The sequence below is a fragment of the Microtus ochrogaster genome, unplaced genomic scaffold (genome assembly GCF_000317375.1).
Source record: "Microtus ochrogaster isolate Prairie Vole_2 unplaced genomic scaffold, MicOch1.0 UNK21, whole genome shotgun sequence".
Taxonomy (NCBI): Eukaryota; Metazoa; Chordata; class Mammalia; order Rodentia; family Cricetidae; genus Microtus; species Microtus ochrogaster.
Genome location: NW_004949119.1, coordinates 472,776 through 485,165, shown reverse-complemented (window position 1 = coordinate 485,165; position 12,390 = coordinate 472,776). Strand labels below are relative to the sequence as shown.

General features: G+C 35.3%; 1 pseudogene; it reads right to left on the bottom strand.

The window, feature by feature from the left end:
• Positions 1 to 2,687: 2,687 nt before the first annotated feature.
• On the bottom strand, positions 2,688 to 7,339 carry LOC101987836 (annotated as a pseudogene).
• Between the last annotated feature and the right edge of the window lie 5,051 nt (positions 7,340 to 12,390).

The window sequence follows — 12,390 nt, the reverse complement described above, 5'->3', positions numbered from 1 at the left end:
GACTAGACTCCCTTCCTGGTTGCACAGAGGGCTGACTGTGATCTGTAAGTTTTTTCCCCTTTAAATAAATACCACCCTATTAATCATAATTCCAAACTGCTGTGGCATTGTTTGTGACTTATGCCTTCAATACTGTAATCATCATAATAAAAATGTTAGAGAGTCACAAGCATATTAGAAGTTTTGTTATTACTCTAGAACCAGAATTAGGATTGGAGCTACTGTTACTAAGTTAGATGAATTAAATACAATAAGTTTAATTATGTCCTATAATACCCAGGTGGACTACCACATGCAAAGTGAGAATAGCTATCATAATGGGCAACCTAGGCAAAGAAATGTCTGTAATGACCTGACTTGACTATGGTGTCTTGACTCCTATGCACTTTGGCACTGGATAATCAGTTGTAGTATTTCTAGGAATGAAATAAAATAAGAAGCCTTGCTGTGGAACAATGGTCTTCTACCCTGTAATGATATGTCACTTGTATCGGTTTAATAAACTGCTGTTTGGCCAGTAGCCAGGCAGGAAATATATGGGGGCAACCAAGCAGGAAGTATAGGTGGGGCAACCAGAACAGGAGAATTCTGGGAAGAGGAAAGGCTCAGTTTGCAGTTGTCACTCAGATGCAGAGGAAGCAAGAGGAGAATGCCTCATTGATAAAAGGCACCAAACCATGTGGCTAACAGACAAGAATTATTGGTTAATTTAAGATGTAAGAAATTATTAATAAGAAAGCCTGAGTTACTAGGCCTACTAGGTTTATAATCAATGTAGACCTTTGTGTGTTTCTTTGGGACTGAATGGTTGTGGGACCAGGTGGGAAAGAAACTTCCCCTATTCTCTCTAGAGCTGGGATTAAAGGCATGCACTGCCACCATTAAAGGCATGCACCACCCAGTTTCTCTGACAAGTAGTGTAACTGCAGGCATTAAAAGTGTATTTCATTATGGCTACTGAGATTAAAGGTGTGTGTCACCACAGTCTGGTCTGTAAGGCTAACCAGTGGGACTGTTTTACTCTCAGATATTCAGACAGTCTTTATTTATTAAAATACTGTTAAAATCTATTACAAAGTCTAGATATCTGAATATGCAAAAAAAATCTCAGAAATAAATGAAAGAAAGACAACATTGGATCATGGCACCAGGAAACCTGGGCTCATGAACTCATGTTTATACTTGAGCCAGTTTTCAAACTCAGATACCCATGATGAAGTAATGATCAGATTCCCTGGAAGGAGGACCTTGCCAAAATTCCTCAGTTTTATTGCTAGCATTTCTCTAATCCTTCCTTTCAGAGACATGCTACAAGAGTAATTGTTGAGAATCAGATAGATCCAAGGGTTTCCCTGAAACTCCAATCCATAAATAAGGAACATAGTTCCTTGAGTAAAAGCAGGAACTTGTTTAAAGAGTCAATAAAAGCCTGGGCCCAGAGCCTTGGTAAGAACTTACAACTTTATCCTGTAAGCTCAATTCTTTTTGTCCTAAGGAGCTGTGATTATCAGTCTCTTTCTTGGTCTTCTTCCTTTGGACCCTGTCATTAAATACCAACCTGTTGTACAGGTCAGTAATTACACACTGGGTGTAAAGAAATAATGAGAATCTCCAAGATTGATTTATTAGCAATTTTCAGTATGTGAGTCATGACCCTTTGTATGCTCGAACAACCCTTTCATAGGAGACCCATATCAGATATTCTGCATATTAGATATTTCATTATGATTCATAACTGTATCAAAATTACAGGTATGATATAGGAACAGAAATATTCTGAATTGACACTAACTATATTGGGCTCCCAGGAGTATTGTGGCTCTCCTGTATATGTAGAGGTGTATGGAGGTCAAGTGATTAAAGGAGTTTAGGCTAAGCCAAAGGCTCAGTTGTTTCACAATTCATCATGAGTTTACCCCAGTTATAGAGTGCATCTTGCAGATACAGATTCTTAGAAGTGTGTAGAATTCAAACACTATTTTTCAGGTGTGTGAAGCAGAAGTTTATGGTTGGGAATATCAACTGGAAATCATTGGATTTACCTGTACTATGAAAAATATTCAGCTAAATCAATATTGTATATCTGCAGGAAATGCAAAACTAGTGTCATGTTCAAGGACTATTTTGGAGATTTGGAAGAACCACATATCCAATTAAAGAGGAAACATGATTTGGAAGCAAAATTCTTCCATTATCTCAGATAACTATTCATCATTGAGATTCAGCTTTTGCATGCTATTGAAAATTAATGAAAACAAAACATTTAGCCACTAATTTATGGTGAAACATGAGCTTCCCTTTATTAAGTTGGCATTAATTGAACAATGAAGTCATAAAATACAGTATGCACACACAAATCCATTAAATATATATTTCTCTGATAGAGTGTCAAGATACATATGCAGTACACCATAATGTATAATATGTCTTCTGATTTAATAAACATTTTCATTCATTAATTTTTCAAACAAAAGAAATTCTCATGATTGAAAAATGGTCAAAATACAAATGATGAAAAATAATGTTAAACCATTGCTACTATTACAGTAGTACAGTAATATCAATTTTTCTTTACTAGTGTATGGTTCAAACATAAAGTGTTAAACAATATATTATCCACAGTCTTTAAATTATCTACCCATTGTATGCAAAGGCTGAGATAAACTGTATAGCTTAGTCTGTAAGTTCTACATGAAGCTGGCTTGTTGGATCCATAATTTTCTCATAGCTTTTTTCATTTCCTGATTTCTCAGTGTGTAAATAACAGGATTCAGTACGGGAGTGATAACAGTATAAAATACAGCAAGCACCTTATTGCTTGCAAAACTACCAAATGGCCAGGCATAGATGAAGATACAGGGTCCAAAGAACAGAGTGACCACCATTATGTGGGCAGACAATGTGGACAGAGCTTTGGAAAGCCTGCCAGGTGATTTGTGCTTTACAGTGACCAGAATGACAATGTAAGAAAAGAGCAAGAGGATGAAACAGATAAAAGACAGCAGCCCACTGTCAGCAATGACAAATAACTCCAGAGTCTTTGTTTCAATACAAGCAAGCTTTTATTGTATTGATCTCCTGGTAACAGGGGGAGATCACAAAATATGTTATTTACAATATTGTGGCCACAGAAAGGCAGATTCACTATCAATACCATCTGACTCATAGTGTGTATGAAACAAATTGTCCAGGAAAGTAATACAGATGCATGCAGCAACCTGTGACTCATAACTGTCCTGTAGTGCAGGGGTTTGCATGTGGCCACGTATCTATCAAAGGCCATGACTATCAAAAGTGTTATTTCAGCACCCCCGAAGAGGTGCATGAAGAACATCTGGTCCATGCATCCCCATAGAGAGATGCTCATGTGATGTGGGAGTGTCATATATCAATCTGTTGATTTCATTGATTGAGTAATAAACAAACTGCTTGGGCTCATAGCTTAGAACATAGGTGGGTGGAGTAAACAGAGCAGAATGCTGGAAGGAAGAGGAAGTGAGGTAAGACACCTCAGACAGAGACGACATGCTCCCTGCTCCCGAGCAGACACATGCAATGAAGCTCCAACCCAGGATGGATGTAGGCTAGAATATCCCTGGTAAGCCACCTCGTGGGCTAAACTAGAAATGGGCTAGTCCAGGTGAGAGTTAGCCGAGAAGAGGCTAGATAGAAATGGGCCAAGCAGTGATTAAAAGAATACAGTGTCCGTGTAATTATTTCGGGTAAAGCTAGCCGGGTGGCGGGAAGCAGCCCACCGCTCCTATTACTACACTCTTGTGTTCCGCAAGCAAGTCTTTGATCATCTTGGGGGTTGTGACGGTGGTAATACACATGTCCAGAAAGGAAAGGTTTCCAAGAAGAAAGTACATGGGAGAACGAAGGGTAGAATTAGCTGCCACTGTGGCTATAATGAGAATGTTGCCCACCACAGTTGCCCCATAAATCAAAGAGAATGTCACAAAGAAGAAAATCTGAAGTTGCCAATCTCCAGAAAATCCCACTAAAATAAATTCTGTCACAGATGATCCATTTTCATAATCTATTTATTCACTTCAGTAAGCTTCTGGGAGTTTTTTTTTTTTAATTCAAGGAGATGGGAAAACAAAAGCAAGCCACAGTTATTGTTAGTATGGACATTTTTTTTGTTATAAGTACAATATTAATTGATGATCTGAAAAATTCAATGTTTAACATATCAATATGACTGAATACAACTTGAAATTATTTTAAGCATCACACACCTTTAAACAACAGTCTCATATAAACTAGAAAGCATTTGAAAGGGTGAAAATTCTATCATTTTATCTTATCAAATGATATATTTTGGTAGATCCTATTTTTCCCATTCTTTTGTTCACCTAGAAATAAAATTAAAAATTAGATGGTAATAACTTTATTTTTCTCATATATATCAATCTCCATTTCACTTGATTCCTTAAACTTAGGTGATTCAACTATAACTATGATGCAGAATCATACCAATAAATACTTTAATCTTTATTTCTTAAGAGCTCAACAAAGATTACCTATTTTTTTAAACAAAGACACAAGTTAGAATTCAATTTGTATATGGAAACCAATCTTCAAATTCATTAAAAATCAGTTTTCCTTTTAATCCTTTCTGATATTTTATAAAAATCTCAAGAAATATATATTCAGACTCAGATTGTTTTAAACTTTTGTTCTCAAATGCTTCATTGCCAATTAAGAAAGATGGGCTCTTGTGGAAAATGTATGCATTTGTACATACTAAGTTTAGAAGCAAATAACTAACATGGTGTCTCAGTTTTCATATATATATTATGTTTGTATTTTAATGAGTAATGTTAAACTATCTCAACTGGGCTTTTTACATATCATAATTTGGGGGTAATAAAACATTATTAATTATAGGAAAGTGTTTTTCAAGTATTAGACTTCACTCTACATATTTAATGGACATTAAATTTGTTTAGTGCTCATAACAAACATATGAAACAAGAGCATTACTGATGCCATGTATATGTAAGGAAGCTATGATGTACGATTTATTGAAATAACTATATAGCTAACCAGAATGAATGCTAGTGAGTAAAGCAGATCAATCTGACATCAGAATCTGTGTTTATATCAATATGACAAATGCATTAAAAATTCAAAGAATATATTTTTTAAACTGTAATACAGAGTTTAATTTTATCATTATGAAGTATTCTAAAATCAAAGATGATGATACATGCATCAGGCACATCCCACAAAAGACATTTACAATGGTTTACATTTCCTTCTTATTTGTTCCTAGAATATTGCATATTGCAGATTTTTCATGAATGAAATATGGAATTGAGCAGATCCATTTTCTACAAAATTATGATACAAACTCGCTCAAATTTCTATCTCATTGTTAATAATCCTTACAGGTGCACAACTTGTAAAGTTACCCCTTAAGGTCTGAATGTGTAGCATGCTTCAAGACACAAGAAAAGAGCTAAAACCAAGCTTTCACCTAAACCTACATAGGGACTGATACAGCACTGGACGCTGGCAAACATCTTGGAACAGAGAGAAATTAACAGGTGACACAGCTCAGTGCTGAACAGGTTAAGTAGAAACCCTCATATATTATTGTTTCTAACCATCCATCCCAAGTTACAGTGCTTGAAGAATAAAACAAATGTGACACAGAAAACCACACATTTGTTCAGTACTCACCAGAAACATAGCTGTCGTGGAAAAAAATGTCCATTAACTTGGTTAATAATCAAATAGCATTTTCTTCCAAATAGGAATCCCCTGCCAACAGATTTTTCTGATTAAATAACTAGTTGGGTTAATAAAAATCACATCTTTGTGCTTGGACAGATAGACCACTTTCTGTAAAGACAAAAGCAGTGGTGGTATCCTTCCATACCTGGCATCTCAGCACCTGGACACTAAGGCAGGGAAGTTTAAGAATGCCCTGAGGTGCTACATGGGTGAGATCCTTGTCTCATGGAAAACAAACAAAAAGCCTTAGCAAGTATCCTTGAGGCCCTGGCTTTGACCCAGTACCACACAAAACAGAAAGGTGCAAAACCACAAGAGATGACAGTAAGCGTGACAGACGACTCCACTAGTCAGTGGTGCATGAGGAAGCTGCTATAGTTTAAGAGGAGCCTACAGAAAGTTCAAAATCCACTTGTGCTCAGCTCCACAACCATATAAAGGGCATTCCCCATCCCATAGTTTCAGCTTTAGCCTGCCTCCTGATATCTTGAAGAATTTGATAAACATTCTTTGAATTCAAAAGTCTCATGTGAAATTCTTACAAGGTAAAATTCAATAACAAAAGAAGTATCTTTAAAATGTAGTTAATTACCACTGTTCTTATGTAACCGAACTCTGTTAGGAAGAGATTTATAATCTAGAAATATATAATTATAAAGAAAGTAAGTCATGTGAGGAAAGACTTAACCTAGTGTAGGACTTATGCAAAAACAAAATAAAGATTATTTTCATGTAACATCTTCAAGATTGAAATAAACTTTATGGTCAATAAACCAAAAAGTAGGCAATATGAATAACATAGGAATATCTATAAAATGAGATGTGTTAAGTACTTGTTTAAAATACTTTTCAATTGCTTGAAATCAAATACATTTCCCTCTAAGGCAATCCAAAGCATGTTGCAGATCAAATCTATTGCATTTTTTTCACATTTTTTTGCAGTCATTTGATGGGGTATATACTTTGACCGCCTTGTTTATTTGGAAACTAGCTGTTTTGCTTTTCTTACAATAGGGAACAATCATGATAAAATTCTTAAATTCTTTACATTTTCTTCTTTCATTGAATGTACAACATCTTATGCTTTCTCCCTTTTATTCAATGACCACTGTTTTCTTTTTTTAGTTTATGGTCTAAGGATTATATTTACAGAGGTTTTATAAATATCTGATTAAGAACACAACTTCATTCTCTATTTCCTCCTCAAATGGTGAATATACACAAATATTTATATACTCTGTAAACTACCTGAATCTTGAAAAGAACAATAGTCCTAGTTTAATCTTCATTTGTATTATGGGCTTTATGAATGACCATATGACATTTCTTACATTCATTGTAATTACTCATGAACAGACTAGTGTCAATTTTTTCTCTTATACTCTTGAGAGCATATTTTCTCTCAATTTTCACAGTAATTGTTAGTTCTAGCTTACCACAAATTGGTATTAAGTAAGCTCTTAATTCCAGGATTTGATGACTTCAAAGACTAAAACCTTCTGGCCAACACAATTATTAAAATGCCATTTTAGTCATACTGAAGTTAATGAATTTGTTTTCTATAACACTTTCACTTACCTTTACTAACATACATTATGAAGATCATGATATTCAAGGTAGTATATAAATTGATCTTATGCTTCTTATTTTCTTTAATGGACTGTATATCATTCTTCAGAGTATCTCCACTTCCTTTAAAGATGTGGATCATTTACTGGAGATAGATTTTGGGAGTATTGGGAATGCAAACCTCAGTGAGAGTTGTTAGAAATCAGGCTATTGTGACTTTAGCATGACCATGAGAGATTCTTGCATTTAATTCCTCACCTTGTAATGAGCTGTGTTTCTTCATGTGTGGTGCCTTTATTATAATAGACATGATATTCTTGGTGTTTGGTGGTGATATGATAAGTTTAGAATGATTTTATTGAGTTAACTTCCTTCTTATACATTACTTCAAATCATTTCTATTAACTTCCATTTTGTGAATTTTTTTTCAAAGAATAGTTCATAAACAATTTTAGTACATTTTCAACAAATAGTTTTATACATAAATTGTTGATCATGAAGGAAATGGAAATTTTGAAATATTAATTTTTTAATAATAATAGTGGGAATATTATATGAATATCAAGTTATAGTACAGAGCTATAATCATGACAATAGTATGGTACTAGCCCAAAAGTAAACATAGATAAATGGAAAATAGTAGAATACACAGATTAGAATCCATGCTTTTACAGGCACTCAATTTTTTGCAGAGGTTCCTGAAGCACCACACACTGTAAGAATGTTTGTGTTTAGCAAATAGTATTAGCAAAACTGAATATGTACATGCAGGAGATTAAAACTGTCAGCTCCAAATAGCTCAAGGACCTCAATATAAGATTATGGACTTTAAATCTGGGAAAATGAACTTTAGTTAAGAAATACTAAAATACTGAGTGGAGATGAGGACTTTCTGCACTTTTGGGAAGAACTTTAGAATATTCAGCCTTGCTGAAAGGAGTACAGTTCTGGGCATTGAAGTAACATGGTCTTGCTCTCCACCCAATTCACTCTCTCTACTTCATGCTTATTTTTGAAAATATGAGCTCTCAACTTCTTACTCTGACATAATGTTGCCTTTTTACATGCTGCCTATGATGGATTCTTATACTTCTAAAACCTTTAATCCAAATAAAATCTCTGTTTTATATAAATTACCTTTCTCAGGGTTTTTGTAGTGGCTTGAATTAGTATAGGTCCCATAGACTCATTTGTTTTAATGCCTGGCACATAGGGAATGGCAAAAACAGGAGGTGTGGCCTTGTTGAAGTAGGTGTGGCTTTTTTCGAGGAAGTGTGTTAATGTGGGAAAAGGCTTTGAAGTCTCATATAATCTTAAACTAGGCCTAGGGAGATAGTTCACTCTTGCTATGGGAGCTCCTTCCTTTAAGGACCACTTGGGCGTGGTCTCTTTTGCTCTAAAAAGCAGCAGGAACCCCTATCTCTCTCTTTTCCTTCCAGCTCTGCTTCTGACTACTAGACTCTGTTCCTGGTCATGCAGAGGGCTGCTGTCTAGGACAGTGCTCTGTAAGTTTTCCCCTTACATACATAACACTTTTATTAACCATAATTCCAAACTGTTGCTCTTGTGGATTTAAACTTTATGCCTCCTGGGCTCCGTGGGCCTAGACAGTCTCTGCCCACCTGGGTTGCTATTTCCTGAGTGGTTTTTAAATACCCTTTGCAGCGCAACACCAAAGCAGCGCTAGTCAGGGTGACTCCTTGTTGCCTGGCAGTGTATGTGGCTTCCAGGTTGCTGTTCTCTGCCCCTGGATTCTGGGTTTCTGCCTCCGTGTATGGAATTGATTTAATTACATTTACTTTGTTGAGCACCTCATATTTCCCAGTCTTTAACAAGTACCAAGGTGGACCCTGAAACGGGACCGTTTTGTCACCTTTGCATTGATTCTAGTTGCAACTCAGCAACAGCGCCACCTTTTGGATAACAGGAACAACAGCAGCAGAAAGGCATTGGATAATGGAAAAAACTTCTGAATTGAATCAACCGTATATTTCAAGGAAGTGTTGACTTCACAATGGAAACCAGGAGATGTACTACATTGAGGAAGGGGTTTCATTCTTGTTTCCACAGGAGAAAAAAATTATGAATACCATAAAAATTAATAAAGATTCATTTTGGAAAGGAGAAACCTATTGAAACAGAGAAATGACAGCTCATCCACAATGGTGACACCCATACAGGTGGTAAGGAAAGCCATATAGGTTGGGACAGGGTTCTGCTCTTATTTTTGCAGGAAAATACACATCATCAAAAATTCAAGAGACCCTGGATGTTTGAATGCTGGCAGAAGAAAAAATGACTATCCACTAAGGAGCATATAGAAAACAGAATATGGTTTATGAATCCAGGTATGGGTTACACTTACATTTACACACACAAACACGCATATATTTATATTAATATTTTAACATATTCAGCTGGTTTTGGAGTTGGACAATGGCTCTGTACTTCTCTAAATCCAAGCGTGTTGTTAATAGAAACATTCAGAGTTTCTGTTTCATATCTGGAAACATCTGGTATGGGACAGAAGAAAGACTTTAGGAAAAATTTTTACTTACTACATGCATTTTTTGTCTATATCATATTCTTCATTGAATGTATGTACTTATGAATGACTTTTAAGTTTTTCATGATGAACAGTAGATTTTCCTACAGATTCTTTTCCTGCATTGATCTTTGAAGTTTCCAGGAAGATGGGACCCCATAGCACAACTCTACCTAATTGAGATGACATCATGATACAGACAGTGCTACTATAAGACTGCTTCTTTGCCGGGGGGTTACCAGCTGCTGAAATGGTGCACTTTCTCATGACATTCTGGCCAGAACTCCAAATAAGAACTTTGGGAAAAAAAAAAAAACATCTATCGACAGCTCAGAAATTCTTCGCAACTATACTAGACAGTATAGTTTGAAACTTAACTATCACTTTAATTTTGCAGGATCCCATTAAGAGACAAAGAAACACTTTGTTGATAGTAGGAAGCAGTTCTAGAAGACAACACCCACATCCCAAAAATGTATGTCCATAGGGTTGGGAACATTGTTTAGGGGTTGTTGAATATTACTCGTATTAGAAAGAGGGTTGGGGTGAAAACTACATTTGTTTAAAAAATGAGGATAGTAATAGAGTGAATACTTGTGAGCTATTATCATGGATAATTTACATTGGTATAGTTTTTGTATATTGATACAAGTTCAAATTATATTTGTTACTTTTGTTTACATTATTTGTACACCTATACAAGTTATTTTGTCAGATTGTATATATGTATGTTATTATCTCTGTTTAGGACATTTTGTATATTGATACAACTTTTAAGATATATTTTCATATTGCATTATATATTACTCCTACCTCTGATCAAGATACTTATAGATTATTTACATTTTGAGGTAATTGTCCTCATGCACATTTGTTTATAGGTTACTTCATATTCTGACATGAAGTTTTAGTCTTTAAGTTATACAGGTACTAATTATTTAGGTCAATAGTTGTTCATGTTTGCTGTACATACAGTCAGATCAATTAGATTCTTTAGATACATAGAGATTGTATTCTGTCTAGATAGGTAATCTTCAACCACTTCAAGGATCTGTGGAACATGGCTTTTAAATAACTTAGGGTTCTGTTGACATGAGACATGAATGCTTCTGACAGCACCAATCTATTCCTGAGAGAATGTTGAGCACCAAATACACTCCACTTGGAGCTTGTTCTTCTTGGCAAAACTGGCCTTTGGGCAAGGAACTGACAATATCTTAACCACTGACAAAGTTACATGATATCCGGAAATGGATAAGCAGGACTGCCAATCTTGCCAAGACAGGATAAGATGGTTCTGAAAAATTTCCTGCCTCTGAAAATGGTCTGTCTATTACATTAGGCCATAGCCAAAGTTGGTTGTTTCAACATTGCAAAATGAGACTTTGGGTGGTTGTTTAGGTAGCTAATTGTCTCTGCCATATATTGCTTGCTTTGTACTTCCTGCCTGCTTAAGTAATATTATCTCCCTTCTCAGTCCTTTGATAGGGTTGAAGATTAGATAGTCCTCTTATGATCTAGCCAAGCCATTTCTAATACAAGACTTAGACTTCTTAGGATAGAATGTTTATTAAAACATCTAGCATATATTCCTTTTATTATATTGTTTATGCTGATTGTAATTCTAATCTTATAATTGATATCTGTTCCTAGTGTACATTGTTTTGTATTGGGTTTGGAACTCTCTTCCTTAAACAAAAGGGGGAGGTGCTGTGGGAGCTATTTCCACTCCTTCAGCCAATAGCCTTTAAGATACCAGCCCACTTGGGTGTGGTCTCTTTTGCTTTAAAAAGCAGTGGTAGCCCTGCTCTAATTCTTTTTCTTCCGGCTCCACTTCCAGCTACTAGACTCTGTTCCTGGTCACACAGAGCCCTGATGTCTAGGACAGTGATCTGTAAGTTTTCCCCTTAAATAAATAACCCTTTTATTAATCATAATTGCAAACTGGTGTAAGATTATTTTATGACTTATGTCTACACACTTTGTTGCCTAAAGATCAAGATGTAGAATGAGATGCCATGTCTTCTACCATGTTGATAGTGGACTAATAACCTCTGAACTGTAAGCCAGCCCCAGTTAGATGCCTTCCTTTATAAGGGTTACCATAGTCATGGGGCTTCTTCACAGCAAGAGAAACCTTAACAGAGACACCATTTTATCATGGTAACAGAAAATTACCTAATGCAGTGTGGCTTTGTAGGAAGCACAAAGATACATCCTGTTTTCTAACCTGTTACTATCATGATTTTTGCTGGTAATTATGATCATTAGTACTCAGAGTCGCTATTAAAATTTTATATTTCTATTATTTTGTTGGTTTTGTGGTATTTTTCATGTGTTTTTTGTTTAACTATTCTGGCATTTTTTTTGTTTTCTGTAGTCTCTTGATTGTTTTTTTTAAATTACTTTTAATATTGAAATATTGCTTCTAGTATCCTCTTTAGAGCTGGTTTAGTAGCCATAAATTCCTTTCATCTGTTTTTACCTCATAAAATTTTTACTTCTTTTTAATATTATTAAGTACATTTGCT